We start from the raw sequence: 19,718 nt of genomic DNA, 5'->3' as shown, positions 1-19,718 counted from the left end.
ATATCTGAGCAGCCATATTTTTGGCCAGTCAGTGCGAGATAGTTGGGCTATGGAGCATCTGCATGTCTGGGAATAGTTGCCCGCTCTTTTTTAGCGGCACTCAGAATGCCATACTTCGGTCGGTCTTTTGAGTTACACTTGCTAATGATTTTCCTCCTTTAGTTGTTCACTGCAAATTTAATTTCCGCGCTTTGGAAAGTTCCTACGTCACGTTTCCTTCAAGTTTTTTTTTCTTCACAATTTGCTTGTTCAGCAAGTACTTGTACCGGGTGTCGCGGAAAGTATGTTAGCAATCTTTATTAGGTATGGGTTTTCGGCCTACACTTTACTGCTGACTATACATTGGCCAGGCGAGGGCACGATATGCAGGCACGTTCTAAAGATCACCGGCTAATATAAAAACAACCATGACTGTCAGTCCTTCACAGCTATCGCTAGAGACGCTTTTGTTCCGAACATGTGAGTCAGCTGGATGACATTTATTTATTTGTGAGATACTGCCGGTTATCATTTGGAAGCCTAGGGAGGAGCACGTACATTGGTATTATAAAGAATAAATTGTGCATTCTAAACATTCAAGTCGACAATATTGATAGCAATAATAGCATTGCATGCAAATGCTGAGAAAGCAGATACAGCTGAACGACGACTGGAAGCGAGAACAAGAAGAGGTACTAAATTAATAGTACTGCAGTAAGTTCGTACTCTCACGAATTTATTTTAAGACAATACCTCATCCACAAGAGCACCAAATAATGAGTGTGAAAACATGTATCTTTCTGCAGCCATAAGCCGAGACACTAAAGAGCTATTCACAATGAAGATGATAAACGAGGCTCCCGAAGTTACGTGAAACCATCAACATAGGAAACATAAGGAAAAGGTAAAGTAACAATAGCTTCTCTGAAACTAATAAGTGAGCATAGCGTTAGATTCCCGGAACCTTCTACTAATAGCAGCAGAGAAGTGCCTAGGGAATAAACATTAGTGACACGCATAGGTTGCAAATTATATACACAATGATAAAACAAAATCACCGATACATATCACAGGTAAGGTTGCACGGCAGATGTGAAGCCATCGGCTGATGACAAGCCAACTATGCCACATGAAAGCACGTTCCATTGCGCAATGGTTCCAGGAAAAACGGAAAAACTGTATGCGTTTGTTTCTGCTCGTGGCATTAAATCGGCTTGCAGTGCTTACATCTCGTTGGCCTTGCACTGTTATACAGCATTTAACTGATGAAATACACATTTGGTCTACTCTTTACGATGTTAAAAAGCATTTGTAGTTGGTGTTGTTTTCTGCATAATTCTAGAGTATAGAAAGACCACTCAATTGCCTAAGGTCCGTAACGGACACGTGCCTGCAATAGGCATTAAAGATGAATCTTAGCGGTGCATTCTGAACACGCTCAATGCAATTAATATCAAATTTGATGTGCGGATCCCAAGTGGCGTCTGCATATTCCAATAACGATATAAGTAACGTAGTGTAGGCCACAAGCTCAGTTTTAAAAGTGCTAAGTTTAGACGATTTCTTAACATGTGCAGTTACGTCAAAGCATATGAAACTATGTATTTCAGACGAGTGTTCCAGGTTAACGTAGAGTTTACATATAATCGCAGATATTTTAAATGGTCTAAAGCAATTAATGTAACATTGTTGGTGTTGTAGATTAGTTGAGTGGTATCTTTTTGTGTTTGACTCTTATCTGAAGACATTTGGAAACGTTTAGTCGCATTTGCAATAATATGCACCAGTTGTTAATTTTTAGCACAGTTCTTAATTTTCCGTTGATCTGCATCTGCACCTGCATGCAACACAAACGTCCACAAATAAACGACAACACACTGGATAGATAATTTGTGAATCCTAATATAAATTTAAAAAGGTATCGCCCGATAGCATCGATATCCGGGGAACAAAAACGGATACAAATTCAGTGTTCGAGTTGCCTATATGAACAAATTGCTTGATCTGTGCAAGCTGCGTGTCAAGCCACTGTGCAGTTTGACGGTTATCTAGCAGGCATCGGACCTTCAACATTAAATTAGCGTGCGACACACCGTGGAAAGCTTTCTCAAAGTCAACGAAAATCATATCAAGCTGTCCGCTTCTGTCTATTACTTGGCCATTAGATTATTTGTAGACTGAATGAGTTGTGTCGTAGTTGATAAGCCGTGCCGAAACCCATGCTCGTTGCTCTAAAAAAATTATTTTCCTCTAGGAAAGAAGAAAGGGGCTTGAAAACGAAGTGCTCCAAGACTTTTCTGCATATTCACATCAATGAGTCCGGTCTATAGTTGGTTAATTTATTGAGACCACTTTCACTGTTTTCCAATTCAAAGGTATTTCTTATTTCCTTGAACTTCCTTTGAACACTATATGCAGGGACTTTACACACCACTGAGAGTATCTGCGCAGAAACGCGTTTCATAGGCCATTCAGACCGATAGCGATTTTGATGTCCAATTGAAGTACAGCCAAAAAAAAAATGTCTCTTTCGTTTATGTCTAGATCCTGGATAGCAAAACTGTTTTCTGCATAAATGTGGGCTTAGTGGTGGCGCGAAGAAACACAGATGAAAAGTAGCCATTGAACGCATCGGCTATACGGTTACTGTCATTAGTGATAGCGTCGTCAAGTTTCAGTTTTGGTTTGCCTCTTTAGGTGCCACCAGAACTTTATCGGGTCATTCACAAGAAAATTGTGCAATTTTGGATTAAAAATTGAACTTGGACAGCTTTAGCTTTGTGCGCAATTCATCGTGAAGCAGCTGTGGTGAAACAGCACCTCTGTAAGCAGCAGAGTATGGTAGATGTTTGACAGAGCGTTTCAAATGTATTCTCTCAAGCGAGATACAAAGATTCTGACGGATGCACTTTTTCATTCAATGGGAACATATTTGCTGATGGATTCATTGACACTAGCCCTGAGGTGAACCGACAAGTCATAGACAGTGAATTTTCTGGCAGCATGCCTATGCTAAAAATATCAGTCTTGTTCAAAGAGGTTCAATATACTCTCGTTTTGAGCACGATTAAGGTAATGAAACTATTTAATGACGTTTTCGCTCTCAGTTGGCAAGACCCACATATGCCCACTAAAAGGTACAATGTGGTGATCGGGTATTTCGATCAGGGCATTACGCCGCGTTCTAGTTTAGGCAATACGACAGGTCCTAGTTTAGCCTACTAATTTTACCTGAAACAAAAAAAAAAGATCAAGACGTGTGCAAGATGTAGCTCTTACTCGTGTGGGCTGATTCACAAGCTGCTTCAGCCAAAACGAAGAAGCAATATCAAGCTACAACTCGGAACGCTGACAAGAAGACGAAATATTATGTAGATTCCAGTTAACAAAGTTAACCAAGCATAGAGAAAAGCAGCCACTGCGCTCTTCTATATCTTACAAAAAGATTGAGCTACTAAGAAGGCGTCACCAAAACCCCGAGGCTGGCCTCGCCGCTGAAGTGTTCCTTGGCGGATGAAAGAAGGGGCGGAATGAGGACAAGGACGAGTAGTTCAATCACCGATCATGCCGAGCCCGCTATCTGCCGCATTGTCTTGGTGTGGTGTCCACTGGTGTGGACGCTCGGCCGGTCGGTTGCATTGCGCTAGGGGCCACCAGCAGCAAACTAGAGACAACCTCTCTTCACATCAGCCAACCAAGCCACACTGATGAGAAGAAGAAACTTGTATCGAGCATTAACGAGACGGTTTTGTTTAGCTCACGAAAGCGAACCTGCTCTTAGCATATGGAAATTGTAACGGCCTATGGAGTGACATTCAGTACCGGGTTATGCTAGTGCACGTTTCTAGCCGTTGAATGTTCTCTTCATTGTTGACGAAGAAACGCAGATGGAGAAGGCAGAGAAATAAGTCGATTACAGCGTAATATTCGGCTATCTTAAAGAACACCATTCCTTCGGTGGTGGCTCTACCATGGCCTTTGAAAATACACTCTGTGCTCATGTAATCAGTGATTAAAGAACCAAGGTAGGTAAGGGCCAGCTGTCATTGGAGCCCACGGTAAAACCACAAATGAGGCAGTGCAGGGTAACGTGGGTTAGGCTTCTGTTAAAGTCAGGGAAGCTCCGCGCAAAATTTGTTTTATAAAAGACTAAGGAACATCGATGAAAGTGAATGGGCAGCTGAAGCGCAGAAGTATGTGTACCTGAAAAGCCTGGACGCAAGATGGAGGGAGAGGTCAGGAAAGTCGGAAACTAAGTGCCGGGTAATTGAAAGTGTAAATAGGCAATCAGGTGCCATAAAGAAGACGAGAGAAACAGAGACAAAACATTGGAGGCAACGGATGTAAGCCTTCATTATGCAAACTAGAAGTGAGGCGTGCAGACAGGACACAAGAGTAGAGAAGTGGACAACACGAACGCCGACTATCAACTGAAGGGAGCACTGAGGCGAAAAATGAAAGAAGACACAAAACTCATCTGCGCATGCTCAGGAATGGTAACACCATTCCTGAGCACGTGTACCCGAGACCAGCACGTGTACCCGATTGACTCGTGGTGTTACCATTCCTGAGCATGCGCAGATGAGTTTTGTGTCTTCTTTCATTTTTCGCCTCAGTGCTCCCTTCAGTTGATAGTCGGCGTTCGTGTTGTCCACTTCTCTACTCTTGTGTCCTGTCTGCACGCCTCACTTCTAGTTTGCATAATGAATCCTTACCAACTAGCTCAGCTTTCTGTCGGATGTAAGCCAATAATATTCCGGTAGAAACGACCTCACAATGGCTGTTACCATTACGGTCTCTGGCATTTTGTTCCCGCGACCGCTTAGTAGAGAGGTGCTTATGCCCTTGCTAAAGTTATTCTGTGACACGGGCTTGGGGAGCCAGTGGTGAGCCGTGCGGACCCCGTGTGAAGTTCATTGTGATACCGGAAGGAATGTTACCTGGAGGACAGCGACAGGCTTCAGACTGTACCGAGTTTGATAGGTGGCAATTGGGTGGAGCAATAGCCGACCACCTTTGCAAGGCTTTGTCCGCCTACAGCAAGCAACACTATTCCTCCTTCTCATCGTTACACTAGCACACAAGTACTGTAGCGACACACCGTATTGGTTCAGACACCGTTGTTAAGAATGCGTAGTGGGCGTTCTCAGATTTCCTTTGCTTACGGTTGTACAACATACAATGTAACCGGAAAGGTTTGGGTGGGAGCTAGTTGGTACAGGTCATTCATTTTAAACTGCGCCAAAAAACGCGGAAACGGAAGATCACGGTCAGCTATGGTTCCGTGCTCTCCTTTGCCCGTGCTCTCTGCCGCTGTTTAAACTGAATGCCTCTGGCATCGGCTCACTTTGCTATGACACCCGCTCGGCAGGTAGGCCATAACCATGAGGGCATGACGATGAGTGACAAGGGAGTTGCGAAGAAGGAATAGCGCCAATGTAACGTTGAAGGCGGTGTATATATATATATATATATATATATATTCAGGGTGTTTTACGTAACTTGAATCAATGATGTCAGACAGTTGTTAACCGCAACTGAATCAAACCAAGGAGAAATGGTTTGCTTCCATGTGGTGACGCTTAGGCTATATTTGTATGTTGGGCTTAATTAGTTAACTAAGTATAACAATTGCACATTATTTTTATTGTTCCCTTGAGGGCCAAGTGCGTTTCGTCAAGCTGCAGATTACACTTAAAAATGACCGATCTAAGTTTTCTTGGCAACGTACATGCTGCGTGGGGACTTTCTTCGGCGTTCAAAGAAAGCCCATGAAATGTGAAATAAAACGATTTGGCTGCACTCGAGCGCTATGGTGCTGCAGAGCGCTGAACCGTGCGTCGAGCTTGTCGCTTATGAGGGCGACGGCGCTTCCTTTACGTGTGGCACCGTGAAAGATGCTGACGCACTGTGAAGCCGATGCATAGAGCTGCGACCGCTCACTTCTCCACGGTCCGCGCATGGTTCTTGCGCACGAAGCACCGTTGAGAGCGCTGCAATACGGTAGCGCTTAAGCGCTGTCACGTAGTTTTATTTCATATTTCGTGGGATTTCTTTAACCGCCGGATAAAATCGCCACGAAGCATATGCGTCGCCACAAAAAATTGGATTGGTTGTTTCGGAATGCCCTCTGTGACGTAACGAAACATACTTGGTTCTAAAGTAAATATCAAACAATTTGCGTAATTGATCTTGGTTAGTTAACTAATTAAGCGCATTATAAGAAAAACCCTAATGAGCGCCAAATGATGGCAACCCATATCTCCTTAGTTTTATTCAGTTGCGGCTAAGCACTTTTTTTTAAATCCTTAGTTCAAGTGACGTGGAAAACTAATAAGAAATAAGGCTCCGAAGAAAGGCGGGGGGGAGTTTCAGCCACGAGGTAAGGTGCGAAACAAAACCCGGGAGCACTTCCGCGTGCGGCTGTTCCCCCACTCTCGATTCCCCTCGGCCGCGCTTCGCTGCGCCGATCATTCTCGGCTCAGCAGCCGTCCGATGTGGAGGTTCCCAGTGTTGATCCCGCTAAATGCGAGATTCGTTCCGTAATTCGCTTTTTACGCGCCAAGGGGACTCCGCCAGTTGATATTCATCGTCATTTGACAGAGGTGTATGGTGACAAGTGTATGTCCGTTCAACATGCCCGAAAGTGGTGTAGGGAGTTTAGTGCCGGTCGGAAGGAAATCCATCATGAAGAACGGAGTGAAAGACCGTCAGTTTCGGAGGGGGTTATCGAGACGGTGCAATGCGAAGTGCTTCAGAACAGGAGGATCACCGTTTCTTAGCTTGTTCCTCGGATTTCTGGGTGTTCTTATGGTACAGTTGAAAGAGCTTTAACTAAAGAATTGGGGTATCACAGGTGGTGTGCTTGACGGGTACCGCGGCGATTGACATAAGGCCAAAAGCATAAAAGCATTGACTGTGCTCGCCACTTTCTTCAAAAGTGTCAAGAACATAAGGAAACATCGTTGGACTCCATTGTTACGAGAGACGAAACGTGGTTGTTTCATTTCACTCCGGAAACGAAAAAAAAAAATCCAGACAGTCGCAAAGAAGTTCAAGCCAACTCCTCATGCTTCCAAAGTCATGGCCAGTGTTTTTTGGGGTCGGAAGGGGATACTGGGGATGGATTTCAGAGAACGTTGGAGAACAATTGACTCAGACAGTTATTGTGCAACACTAAGAAAACTTACGCGAGCTATCCAGAACTGCGGGCGAGGAGGACTGGCATGGCGGCGTAACGCTGCTCCACGACAATGAAGTCAAAGAAGAGGTGAAACGCTTCCTCAACGTGTTGGCGGCGGGTTTCTACGGTACTGGGATACACAAATTGGAGCACCGTCTACAAAAACGTGTAGAAAGAGATGACGATTACGTAGAAAAATAGAGCAAAGTTTCCGCTTTCCAATTATGTAAATTTTTATGAGAAGAAACAACTGTGGCTATTTCTAACATTGTTGAGAACCTTATTTCTGGATTAGCCTTCGCATATATATATACTGCAAAGTCGCACTGTTTTTCTACGTGCCCCTATTCTCTACATTATACATATATATATATATATATATATATATATATATATATATATATATATATATATATATATATACACACACACCTCAACGGCCACATGAGGGTGAATGTGCGATGACTATGGCATGGCGCAAATCCCGTAGCGACAATGATATAAAGAATAAAGAGAATCGCAGGACCATGACGGACAGCATCAGGTTGATGCTATGACAACAGTTGCATGTCGATGACTCTGTGAACCCGAAAGATGAACTGTGCCATATCCGACCAGTACCCAAAACAAATACATGACTCGGTAATGTGCCTCAAGGCTGCGCATATGTAACTAAAGAGGGCCCCTCAGCCGGAGGTTAGGGTGTTACTTTTCACTATCGACATTTCTTAACTTGCGTTTAGCTGGAAACAATGTTTCTCGGCGTGGTGCAAGCCAGTTTCTATGGCCATGCCTCAAGGGGTTCTTTTATTAAGTCCAGCAAATATAGACGTGGGCGGCAGTTCAGCGCATGCGCATAGTCATCGGCGTACTCCTAACATGCGGCACTCATCTTTTCAATGTCTTTTCAATTTGCTATGGTTAGGAGCACTTTAAAAATTTTCAGGCAGTATGCCTTCATGAAGTGTGAAAACAGGTCATGAGTGGGCTCGGTGGCTGTGCCACGATACAGTCCAATAAACTGCTGCTGTTTAACATGCAGGTGCTCATCATCGCACTGATCGGCGCAGCTCTGCCCGCTACCATCTCGGCTGTCCCACACGCAACTTCACTCTGCCTGGAACCATGCCTTGGCCATGCCCCTGCTGTCTATCGCCAAGTCACGCTAGCGCTCCCTGCGTTTCTACTAGCGCCGCCTGTGACGAGCGTGATCAGCCCTACCACCAGGAAGCTGCCTGCGTCAGCAACATTTGGCAGATCACCTATAAAAGACCAACGCCTTCACGCGCCAACCTGTGGGCTCGGTGGCAGTGCCACGATACAGCCTACTAAACTGCTGCTGTTTAACATGCAGGTTAGTCAGTGTTACAGCCTCTGCGCTAAGAAATCAAGCAACTATGTTTTGGTAATGCTGCCGAGCCCCCGCTGTCTGTTCGCCATCGCAATGAATTGTATTCATGTCTCGCGCTCTTTGCTGCTACTGTCGGACGACATAGAAACTAAACCCGCTCCTAACTCTAACGCTATACTAACTGAACTAAAGAAGCTATCCGCTGGGCAATCGCAGTTAATTAACGAGATTAAAGGTTTAAAAAGCGGACTAGTCGAGACTAACAATTCGATTTCTGAACTAAACAGAAGAATGCATGCCGTCGAGAGCCACTGTCAACACATCGAGGACCTGTAGCGGCAGGTTGAAACACTTAAGACTTCTGCGGCCGTGACGACACGGGCAAGCTCCGATATAGAAGCGCGCATCGATGACGCAGAAAGCCGAGCCCGCCGCAACAACCTTGTCTTCTTCGGTATCCCCGACCCAAGTGCGTCTGCATCCGCCGCTCAGGCAGAGGAAGAAATCAGTCGGCTTTGCGCAGAACAATTAAACATGGCCGTGAATCCTGAGGAGATTAAACCTGCGCACCGTCTCGACCGCCATTCTGACAACCGAAACCGTCCTATAATCGTAAAGTTCATTTTTCATAAAACAAAATAAATTCTGTCTAACGGCCCCAAATTGAAAGGGACTAACTATAGCATTCGCGAAGACTACTCTCGTAGTGTGCAGAATGCCCGGAAACATCTTTTGGCTTTTGCAAGGACCAAGTCATCTGCATTTTCATTACGCTACAAAACTCTGTTTATAGGATCTGCTAAGTACATGTAGGACGAAACTACAAAATGTGTCACAGAAATCCTATAGCAATCGCTGCATCACCGTCATCCAACACACCATTCGATAACGACAACCCGCCCTAACAGCACTGTTTCAGCAATATATTCTAACATACGTAGCTTCCTTTCCAAACGTGACGTTGTATCTAATCTGGTCTTATAATCTGGATGTAACTTAATGATACTTACCGAAACCTGGCTAACCACTGATGTATCCGACCGGAGGTCATGGATGACCTACCCGGTTTCCATGTCTTCCGTAACTATCGCCAGCACTCTAGAGGCGGCGGGTTGCTCATCACCGTTAGTAATACGATACCCTGCTCCGTTGTTCACAACCCAAGTGACCTTGAAATGTTAAGGCTACTCTTTCGTGCAACCCCGCAAACTATTTTACTTGGCGTTTGCTACCACCCCCCGCGAGCAGACACTAGCTTCACTGACAAGTTCAACCGCGTCCTAGATGTACTAATGAAAAAATACACTAACGCTCAGATTTTGCTCTTTGGAGACATTAATTTCCCTAATAGCTATTGGGATAACTATCCACCTTCGTCACATAGTACAACCGAAAATGATTTTCTCGAAGTCTGCTTTAATTTCAACTTGACCCAGCTCGTCTTAGAACCAACACGCGTAGTAAATGACTCGGCCAACGTTTTAGATCTCACGTTAACTAACAATCCGTCTAGCCGATCTTCGATATCCTATCTCCCGGCAATTAGCGACCATAAAGTAATCCACCTGCCTTTAGCTTTACCTTTCCAGAACGAGAATCGTGGAATAAAATAATACGCCTATACGATAAAGGCAACTACGAAGCCATTAACAACGAACTAATGTCCTTCTACCCCACCTTCAGTGATGAATCCCACAGCCGCACACTTCAAGCAAATCGGTCAACATTCCAACAAAAAATCACCGACCTTGCTTATAACCACATTCCAGTTGTTTTAGTACCGACTAACAGCAATAAACCTCGGTTCACAAAAAAAATTATCAATTTTAGAAAACAGGAAGAAATGGTTTTTTCGGTCGGCAAAGCAAACCAATTGTGCTGTGGCCTGGGACAAATATTACGAGGCAGAGAAAGTTTATCTCTCGGCTATACGCCGCGAAAAACACTCCTTTTTCCATGACACGTTGCCTCGTGTACTAAGCACTAACCTCCAGAAATTCTGGCAATTACTAAACCCCAGCCACCGAATGCTATCACTATCGCCGACCATAACGATATAGCAATCCCCGAAGAAGAGTGTTCCGATGCATTTAACCGCGTGTTTTCATCAGTATTCACCACTGAATTTGACGTTCTGTTACCTATACCACCGTCAGCTGTGCAATCTGCTATGTCACCCATCGAATTCACTGAACATGGCATAACAGCAATAATTGAAAAGCTAAAACTCTCATCGTCATCGGAGGCAGATGGCATCAACTTTAAAGTGTTAAAGAATACTAAAATCATCTGCGCATCGTACTTTAGATTAATCTTCTCACAGTCTTTATCCTCCTGTAGCATCCCCGTCACCTGGAAGGAAGGGCAGGTCGTTCCCATCTACAAATCAGGTAATAAAAACTCGCCTCTTAACTACAGACCAATTTCCCTAACCAGCGTACGCTGCAAGATAATGGAGCACGTCATTTTCACCCAAATCATGCACTTCCTTGACACTAACAACTACTTTCACCCATCCCAACATGGTTTTCGTAAAGGTCTCTCGTGCGAAACGCAACTTGGTATGTTCGTCCATGACTTACACGTTAATCTTGGTGCTAACACCCAAATCGATGTCATTTTTCTCGATTATGCTAAAGCATTTTATAAGTTACCTCACCAACGCCTAATACTCAAGCTCTCCCTGCTGAACCTGCACCCTGATGTCTCAAATTGGGTTATTGAATTTCTCACTAATGGATCTAGTCAGTGTATCTCAACAAGCGCACCTCTCCCTGTAACTTCTGGCGTCCCACAAGGTAGCGTTCTAGGCGCCCTACTTTTTCTTATTTATATTAGTGACCTTCCCCTTAATGTTCCCCTTCCCCTCTCATATCCGCATGTTCGCAGACGATTGTGTCATCTACCGCACAGTTACTAATGACTCTGACCACAATATTTTACAAAATGACCTTAACAAAGTGCAAGGCTAGTGCAACGACTGGTTAATGACCTCCAACGCCAATAAATGTAAAGTAATGTGCTTCACTCGCCGCCATCAGCCCTTATACTCACCGTATAATATTACTAATAATACCTTAGAAAACGTGGACACATTTAAATACCTCGGCGTCACCCTTTCATACGACTTAGACTGGTCTGCTCATGTAACGCGCATTACTGCATCCGCTAACCAAACACTGGGATTCCTAAAACGCCATGTACGCCATGCGCCGCAACACGTCAAACTACTGGCATTCAAGACGCTCGTGCGTCCAAAAATCGAATACGCATCCCCGATCTGGTCACCACATCAAACTTACCTTATCAATGCACTTGAAAGAATTCAGAATCGTGCGGCAAGATTCATTCATTCTTCGTATTCTTATAACACTAGCGTATCACTACTTAAAGCAAAGCACAGTCCGCCTTAAACACGCTATCATCCCGGCATCACATTGATTCGTCAATCCTCTTTCACAAGTTCTATTACAGTTCACTGCATCATGCACCATATGAGCTGGCCCCACCCCTTAGTCATTCCCTGCGTACAGGGCATTCCTTGCAAGTAATCCGTCCACGAAGCCGAACTACAACCTTCTATGCATCCTTCTTTTGCCGATCATCAAGCGACTGGTACGGCCTGCCCCGTCACATAACCGAAATCACCTGTTCAACGACGTTTGCTGATAAGCTTAATACTAATATCATGTGGCCACCAATTAAAATGAACATTTGTAAACCCACCCCTTATGTAATACAACCATTGAGGGGTCTTTAAGGAAATAAAAGTGAAGTGAAGTGAAGAGTGCTTATACGGGAAAAAAATCCTTCCTCACGGAAGTACTCTTTTAGGCTACTGTTACGTTCTTACAATGTACCGGAAACCACAATGTGGGGCATGTATTCGCAAAAAAAATTTCTTACGCTAGAACTCTTCGTAAGAGTAGATGTCATCCAATCGTGATGCTCGTCATGCAGTTAGCAAAGGCTGCCGGTCAATGGCAAACAGCACTTGCCGCTGAAAAACGTTGTGAATTTGGCGCCAGGGTCCATATTCACAAACACCATTATGATAGAATTGTTCGTCAAAGAATGTTGCACGCAATGTTGTAGCTAATCATACTAATAGCAATGTCCCCCGAATACTTTTCTTCTGTTGAAAACGAAACTTTCTTGAAGATATTCATATTTGGAGAGTAGTGCCACGAGAAGCACTGGCGTAACTAGAAGGGCACCAATCTACTCGTAATTTTCACCTGCGAAGGACTGCCTGCCAAATTGATTTCAGCACGTTTGCAGACACAATTTTCAATACAAGCGTTAGCCAAGAATATTTAGCATGGAATTCGTTTGTACTAAAATTATAGCTCGCTGCGATACGATGGACGTAGCCTGCTGGCAGAAGAACTTTCAGTCAGCTCTCTTCCGCGATAAGAGTTCCCTGCGCACTTCTTCCCAACAGTGCGTTTAAATAAAAAAATAACCAAATCAATAAATCAAAATGAAAGTGCCTGTAAAAACAATTGATTTATCATTTATTTAATTATTAATTGAATTAAATTCAACTAAGAACTGCAATTAGTTTTCCACATTTCCCGTATTTTCCTTGGTGTAATTGTTTGTGCCCATCTTATGATATGACTAATAAAAATCAGGCCCCTCCTTTTGCTTTCTTCTCGCCATTACATAGCGAAGTCATAAATCCGGCATGTTGCGTTCAAGTTGCACTTGTTGGTTTATTGACCTGTTGCCTTCACGCAGGAAGTTCAGGCGAAGTTCAGGTAGACGTGACGCCTGCGACAGAAAGGATATTCCACGTCTGCTGCCATGGACATGCGTACAGGCGTTGGCTAACACTCCCAAGGTTAGTTCGAGTAGGTAAATGTATATAGCCCAGAATGTGAATGGGAAAACGGCGCCGCCGTAGTTCAATTGGTAAGAGCATCGCACACGCAATGTGAAGACGTGTGTTCATATGCCACCTGTGGCCAGTTGATTTCCCTCCACTTTCATTTCCATTGATCGCTCATTTCATTCAATTAGGACAGGAGATGATGTCCCCTGGGCTGTTTTTGGTGTTATTGTTTATTCATTCTTATGATAGCCCTATCCTCATCATCATCATCATCATGATCCTATTTTATGTCCACTGCAGGACGCAGGCCTGTCCCTGCGCTCTCCAATTACCCCTGTCCTGCGCCATCTGATTCCAGCTAGCGCCTGCAAATTTCCTTATTTCATCGTCCCACCTTGTCTTCTGCCGTCCTCGAATGCGCTTCCCTTTTCTTGGTACCCATTCCCTAACCCTAACAATTCCGCCGTTATCTAGCCTGCACACGTGACCTGTCCAGCCCCATTTTTTTTCTCTTAATGTCAATTAAAGGGTGTCTAAGAACCGGGAAAACCGGGAAACCAGGAATTTTCAGGGATTAATAATAGTCTGGAAAAACTCAGGGAAAACTACGGAATTTATGCTTGAATCAGGGAAAATTAGCTGTGATTTTATTGAAAGGGAACAAAAGTCACCCTGCTGCTAACTTGAGTAAAATAGAGGAATCGTAACGCATTGTCTTTGACTCCGTGTCGACGGCTGGAGAAGTTGCCTGTGTATAGCCAACGACCGCTTCTCCAGACATCCGATTTTAGGGCAATGCCCCATAATGTAGAAGACTTCGCGGCACCACCAGGTGTCCCAGAGAGTCAATGTATAAGAACGTCTTTAATTTCAGACGCAAGAACCCTTCGCTATCCGATTTTGCAGACGTTTTGCCGTGACCGCAGGTTTGAAACTACATTGCTAAAGCCAACACCACCATTTTGATTATCTCGCCGCGTCGAACCAGCGCTGTCACACGTTGATCCGCTGGCAGCCATAGCCACCACCGCGGCAACGCGAGACTTAGCTGCTTCGATGTTCGCTATTAAGGTTCTTGCCGTTCGGTGCCATGTTTTTAATTGAAATATTTCGCCGCTGTCAGTAGTGGCACCGACTACGCGTTACTAATCCTCACGATTGGCTTCGAAGCTTAGAAAGCATGGCGCGTTGCATATTGCCGGTTTTCTATTGATAGCTTTACCTCATGACAACCATGTTCTGAGGGAAGCTTCGTAAAGTATTGCTGTGAAGCTTTACATGCCTGAGAAAGGACAATTGTCACGGCACATTGTACGTAATCCATGATTATACACGCGTGCACCAACAGTGTTCTGTCGCAGTACGAGAACCGATAGGCCTAATAGGTTTACTAAGCTTTTCAGGACGAGCCGGTAAGGGCCGTAAAAGACATGCATCCATTTTTTCGGACTGTCCGATTTGATTTTAGGATGTTTTCGTGCCCCTAACTAGCAAAGAGGGTGCTTCAAATGGTCCGTGGGATGAACGCATGACGGAATGAGGACAAGAACAGCAATTACTGTTACGTTGAGGATGATAGGGAAACGAACTGTGCCGCCTCTTCTTTGAAGGAGCTTGAGCTCAAGAAGCAAAGTGTTGGCTGACGCAAAGATGTAGGTGACCCTCATCCAAACCAAAATAAATTCTTGAAAGCCGTGAAACACAAAACAGAAGCATTGCGAGTCGGCTGAGAGTATGTGAGGACAGTTGAGGTTGACTTTCCAGCTGCTGAAAAAATCTCACTTCTGACAAAGTTCGGGTCTAATACCAATGATCTTCCTATCCCTGGACAGAAATAGCTGATTTTGGCAAATATTTGCTTCTGTATGGATCTCTCTTTATTCGTATTCGATTACCTTCAACTCGCTTTGCAAAGACCTTTACCATTTTCTTGTTCGAAGGTATTTGCTCTGCATTTTCATATGCGCTCCCTTTAGTTTTCTATTTTGAATAAAATGCACACTACTCCTTAGTATTCAAAGTAGATTACGTTTTTTCTAATTTTCTTAAGATGCTTACTTGAGAGCGACAGTATCGGGTGACATGGTGTCCCCAGCCTGCCTTCACATAAAATAAAGTTCTGTGTCACTCGCGGAAAACCTGGAAACTCACGGAACTTGAAAATGTCCACTTGGTAGACACCCTGCAATTAGAATGTCGGTTATACCAGTTTGCCGTCTGATCCAAACCGCTCTCTCTCTGTTTCTTAACGCGAAGCCTACCATTCTTAGTTCAATCGCTCTTGTCGCGGTCCTTAACTTGTTCTTTGTCAGTCTCCAAGTCTCTGCCCCATATGTCCGCACCGGTAAAATGCACTGATTGTACACCTTCCATATCAGTGCTAATGAAAGCTTGCAGTCAGATGCTGACAATGTCTCTCGTATGTGCTCCAACCCATTATTATTATTCTGTGAATTTCCGTCTCATGATCAGCGCTCCCTGTGAATAATTGACCTCGGCAAACGTACTCCTCCACAGACACTACAGGTTGACTGGCGATCATGAAATCTTCTTCCCTTGCCCGGCTAATTACGTTTATGCTTGTCTTGTGAATAGTAATCCTCAACCTTCCTCTTACACTCTCTCTGTTAAAGTCCTCAATAATTTGTTGTAACTCGTCTACAGTGTTGCTTAATAGAACAGTGCATCAGCAAACCGAAGGTTGCTTAGATAGTCGCCATCGATCCTTACTCCTAAGCATTCCCAGCTTAATAGCTTGAATACTTCTTCCTATAACACGCATTGAATAACATTGCAGAGATTGTGTCTCCTTGTCTCACCCCTTTCTTTATAAGTATCATCCTACTTTATTAGTGCAGAATTAGGGTAGCTGCGGAATCTGTGTAGATATTTTCCACTACATTTACGTAAGCATACTGTGCTCATTGATTCCGTAACGCCTCTATGACTTCTGGTATCTCTACTGAATCTGCAATCAAATGGCGTTTCGTAATAGGGAGGCTGATTGCAGTCTGCAGATTTGTAGATTACCTGATTTATGACATGGATGTGATCCCTTGTAGAGTATCCCTTCCTGAAACCAGCCTGTTTCCTCGGTTGGCTAATGTCAAGCGTTGTGCGTATGCAATTGCAAATCATCTTTGTCAATATTGTATATAATACTTGGAGTAAGCTAATTGGACTGTCATTTCTCATAAATATTGTTACGGGAAGGAAGAAGCGTGCGTCTATTTACAGATGACCTTTAATGGCTGAACCAACACGCGTAGAGCAGCGATACTGCTAAACTCTTCTTCATTGTCTCCAAGACCACCATTAGCTTCCTCTCCATCCCACATTACCGACTGTGACATCACCCCCGTCGGAAAAAGCACCTGATTGGGGCGGCTCATCGGTCTGAGAAAGGTAAGGTTTGAGACGGCTGACGTGGATGATGTCAGAGAGAGGTGAAGGCACCGTGGCATTCAACGGAGACACTTCATATGCGACAGGCGTCACGTGGCGAAGGATGCGGTAAGGGCCATAGTATCGCGAGAGGAATTTCTCAGAAAGACGAACGCGCCGAGTTGAATACCAAACTAGCACAAGAGCACCTGGTTCGTAGTTAACGTTGTGATGGCGCTGGTCGTAACGGCACTTCTGGCGTGTCTGTGAAGGAGAAAGACGAATGCGGGCAATCTGGCGTGCTTGAGTCGCTGTGGCTATTACATCCCGAGTGTACTCTGTAGGCGAGTCGAATGTGGTCGACTTGCCGAAAGTCTCGGAAGGCAAAGTCGGCTCACGACCGAAGAGGAGATAGAAGGGTGAATAGCCAGTTGTGTCGCGAAGCGAGGAATTGTAGGCGAACGTGACAAATGGTAGAGCAATGTCCCAGTCACGATGATCGGAGGAAACATACATTGCTAGCATGTCAGTTAATGTGTGGTTCAGGCGTTCGGTAAGACCGTTTGTTTGAGGATGGCAAGCGGTAGTAAGTTTGTGTTTAGTAACGCGTGATCGAAGTGAGTCGTCTATGACTTTGGCAAGAAAGTATCTGCCGAGATCGGTGAGAAGTTGACGAGGTGCACCGTGGTGCAAGATAACGTCGTGAAGCAAGAAATCAGCGACGTCTGTAGTGCAGCTGGTCGGTAGGGCTCTAGTAATGGCATAGCGAGTTGTATAGTCCGTAGCGATGGCAATTCCCCTATTTCCGTCCTTTGATATAGGGAATGATCCGATGAGATCAACGCCAATGCGAAAGGAAGGGTCGGCCGGTATATCCAAAGGCTGCAGCAGTCCGGCAGGAGGCACTGTTGGTCTTTTTCGGCCTTGACACGACCCACACGCGGCAACATAACGCCGGACGGAGCGGTTGAGACGGGGCCAGAAAACCATCGCCGTATTTGGTCATAGGTCCGCGTGACACCAAGGTGTCCAGTGGAGGGAACGTCGTGCAGTTGCTGCAGTACAATCTACTGCAGATGCGACGGAATGACGGTTAGGAGCTCAGGCCCGTTGGGGTGCATGTTGCGGTGATACAGGATGCCATTTTGTAATAAGAACATGTGAAAGGATGGGTCAGACGGAGCAGAGAGCAGGCGTTCGATAATGGGGCATAACGCCTCATCGCGTCGTTGTTCAGCGCCAATGTCTTTCAAGGCAGAGAGCGAAAGAACGCAGATAGGTGCGACATCCATTACCGTCCGGTACATCGACGGGATGATGAGACAGGCAGTCGTGTAGACGACCCGACTTGTAGTCAACAGTGTATGTGTATTCCTGCAGCCGTAGGGCGCAGCGACCGAGGCGTCCGTTGGTATACTTGAGGGAGGAATGCCAACAAAGGGGGTGGTGGTCGGTTCCAACTGTAAATGGTCGACCATATATATAGGGTCTGAACTTGCCCGCCGCCCAAATGAGGGCGAGGCACTCGCGCTCAGTAATCGAGTAATTGCGCTCAGCGGGAGAGAGAAGGCGACTGGCGTAGGCGATAACGCGGTCGTGCCCACATTGGGCGTTGAGCTAAAACTGCGCCAATGACGCAGCCACTGGCGTCAGTGCGGATTTCTGTCGGAGCGGAGGCGGCAAAATGGGCGAGAACAGGAGGTGTGGTGAGCAGCATGATGAGGTGCGAGAAAGCAGACGCTTGCTCAGAGCCCCAATAGAACGGAACCTCTTTCTTCAGGAGGTCAGTCAGGCGACGGGCAACATGGGCAAAATTTTTCACAAACCTGCGGAAGTAAGAGCAAAGGCCCATAAAGCTGCCAACATCTTTGGCACAAGTTGGTACGGAGAAATTCTGCACAGCATGACCTTTAGCGGGGTCGCGGCGAATGCCTGAAGAATCGAGGTGTCCGAGCATGGTTATTTGGCGGTGACCAAAGTGGCACTTGGACGAGTTGAGCTGCAAGCCAGTGGGGTGAAAAACAGAAAGAACAGATGAAAGTATTTCAAGATGAGTCGCAAAAGTAAAAGAGAATATGATGACGTCATCCAAGTAGCACAAACAGATGGACCATTTCAAACCACGCAAGAGCATGTCCATCATCTGTTCAAAGGTCGCCGGCGCAATGCAGAAACCAAATGGCATTACCCGGAACTGATATAGGCCGTCTGGTGTGACGAATGCGGTCTTTTCGCGGTCCATTTCATCCACGGCTATTTGCCAATATTCCGAGCGAAGGTCTATAGATGAAAAATAAGTGCCACCGTGGAGACAATCCAGAGCATCGTCAATGCGGGCAAGCGGATATACATCTTTCTTGGTGATCGTGTTTAGATGAGGTTAGTCAACGCAGAATCGCCAGCTGTTATCCTTCTTTTTGGCGAGAACAACAGGGGGCGCCCACGGGCTGGAAGCGTGTTCAATAATCCCTTTGGCAAGCATCTTGTCAACCTCGCTCTGAATAACTTGTCGCGCAGATGGCGACACCCGGTATGGGCGTCTGCAAACAGGTGCTGCATCGCCGGTATTTATCCGATGCTTCACGACCGCAGTTTGACGCAAAGGGCGATCATTGAGATCGAAAATTTCGGAGAAGGACTCGAGGAGGCCACGGAGCTCTGCAGCTTGTTGGTTTGAGAGGTATGGTGCAATCATGTTTGTAAAGTCGTCGGTCGGGACTGATGCAGAAGGCGCAGAATGAGCAGTGGTCAAAGACGACGCTACAGATAGAGCAGAAATGTGGCACTCGTACATCGGGGACAACGCGGCAAGAGACATGCCCCGAGGAAGTACTTGTGGGCACTGTCCACAGTGAAAGCAGGTGGGTATATTGTCATGGGTGCGCCATTCGGCCGGGTTGCGATAGCTCGGATATGGATCGTATTGGCTCCGGTGAACAGGGGCGGAGGCAGCGGACGAAGCAAAGTCAGGACGGCTGGTGGAG

Source organism: Dermacentor albipictus, chromosome 2, assembly GCF_038994185.2.
Source record: "Dermacentor albipictus isolate Rhodes 1998 colony chromosome 2, USDA_Dalb.pri_finalv2, whole genome shotgun sequence".
Taxonomy (NCBI): Eukaryota; Metazoa; Arthropoda; class Arachnida; order Ixodida; family Ixodidae; genus Dermacentor; species Dermacentor albipictus.
Note: the sequence above shows the minus strand (reverse complement) of the source record.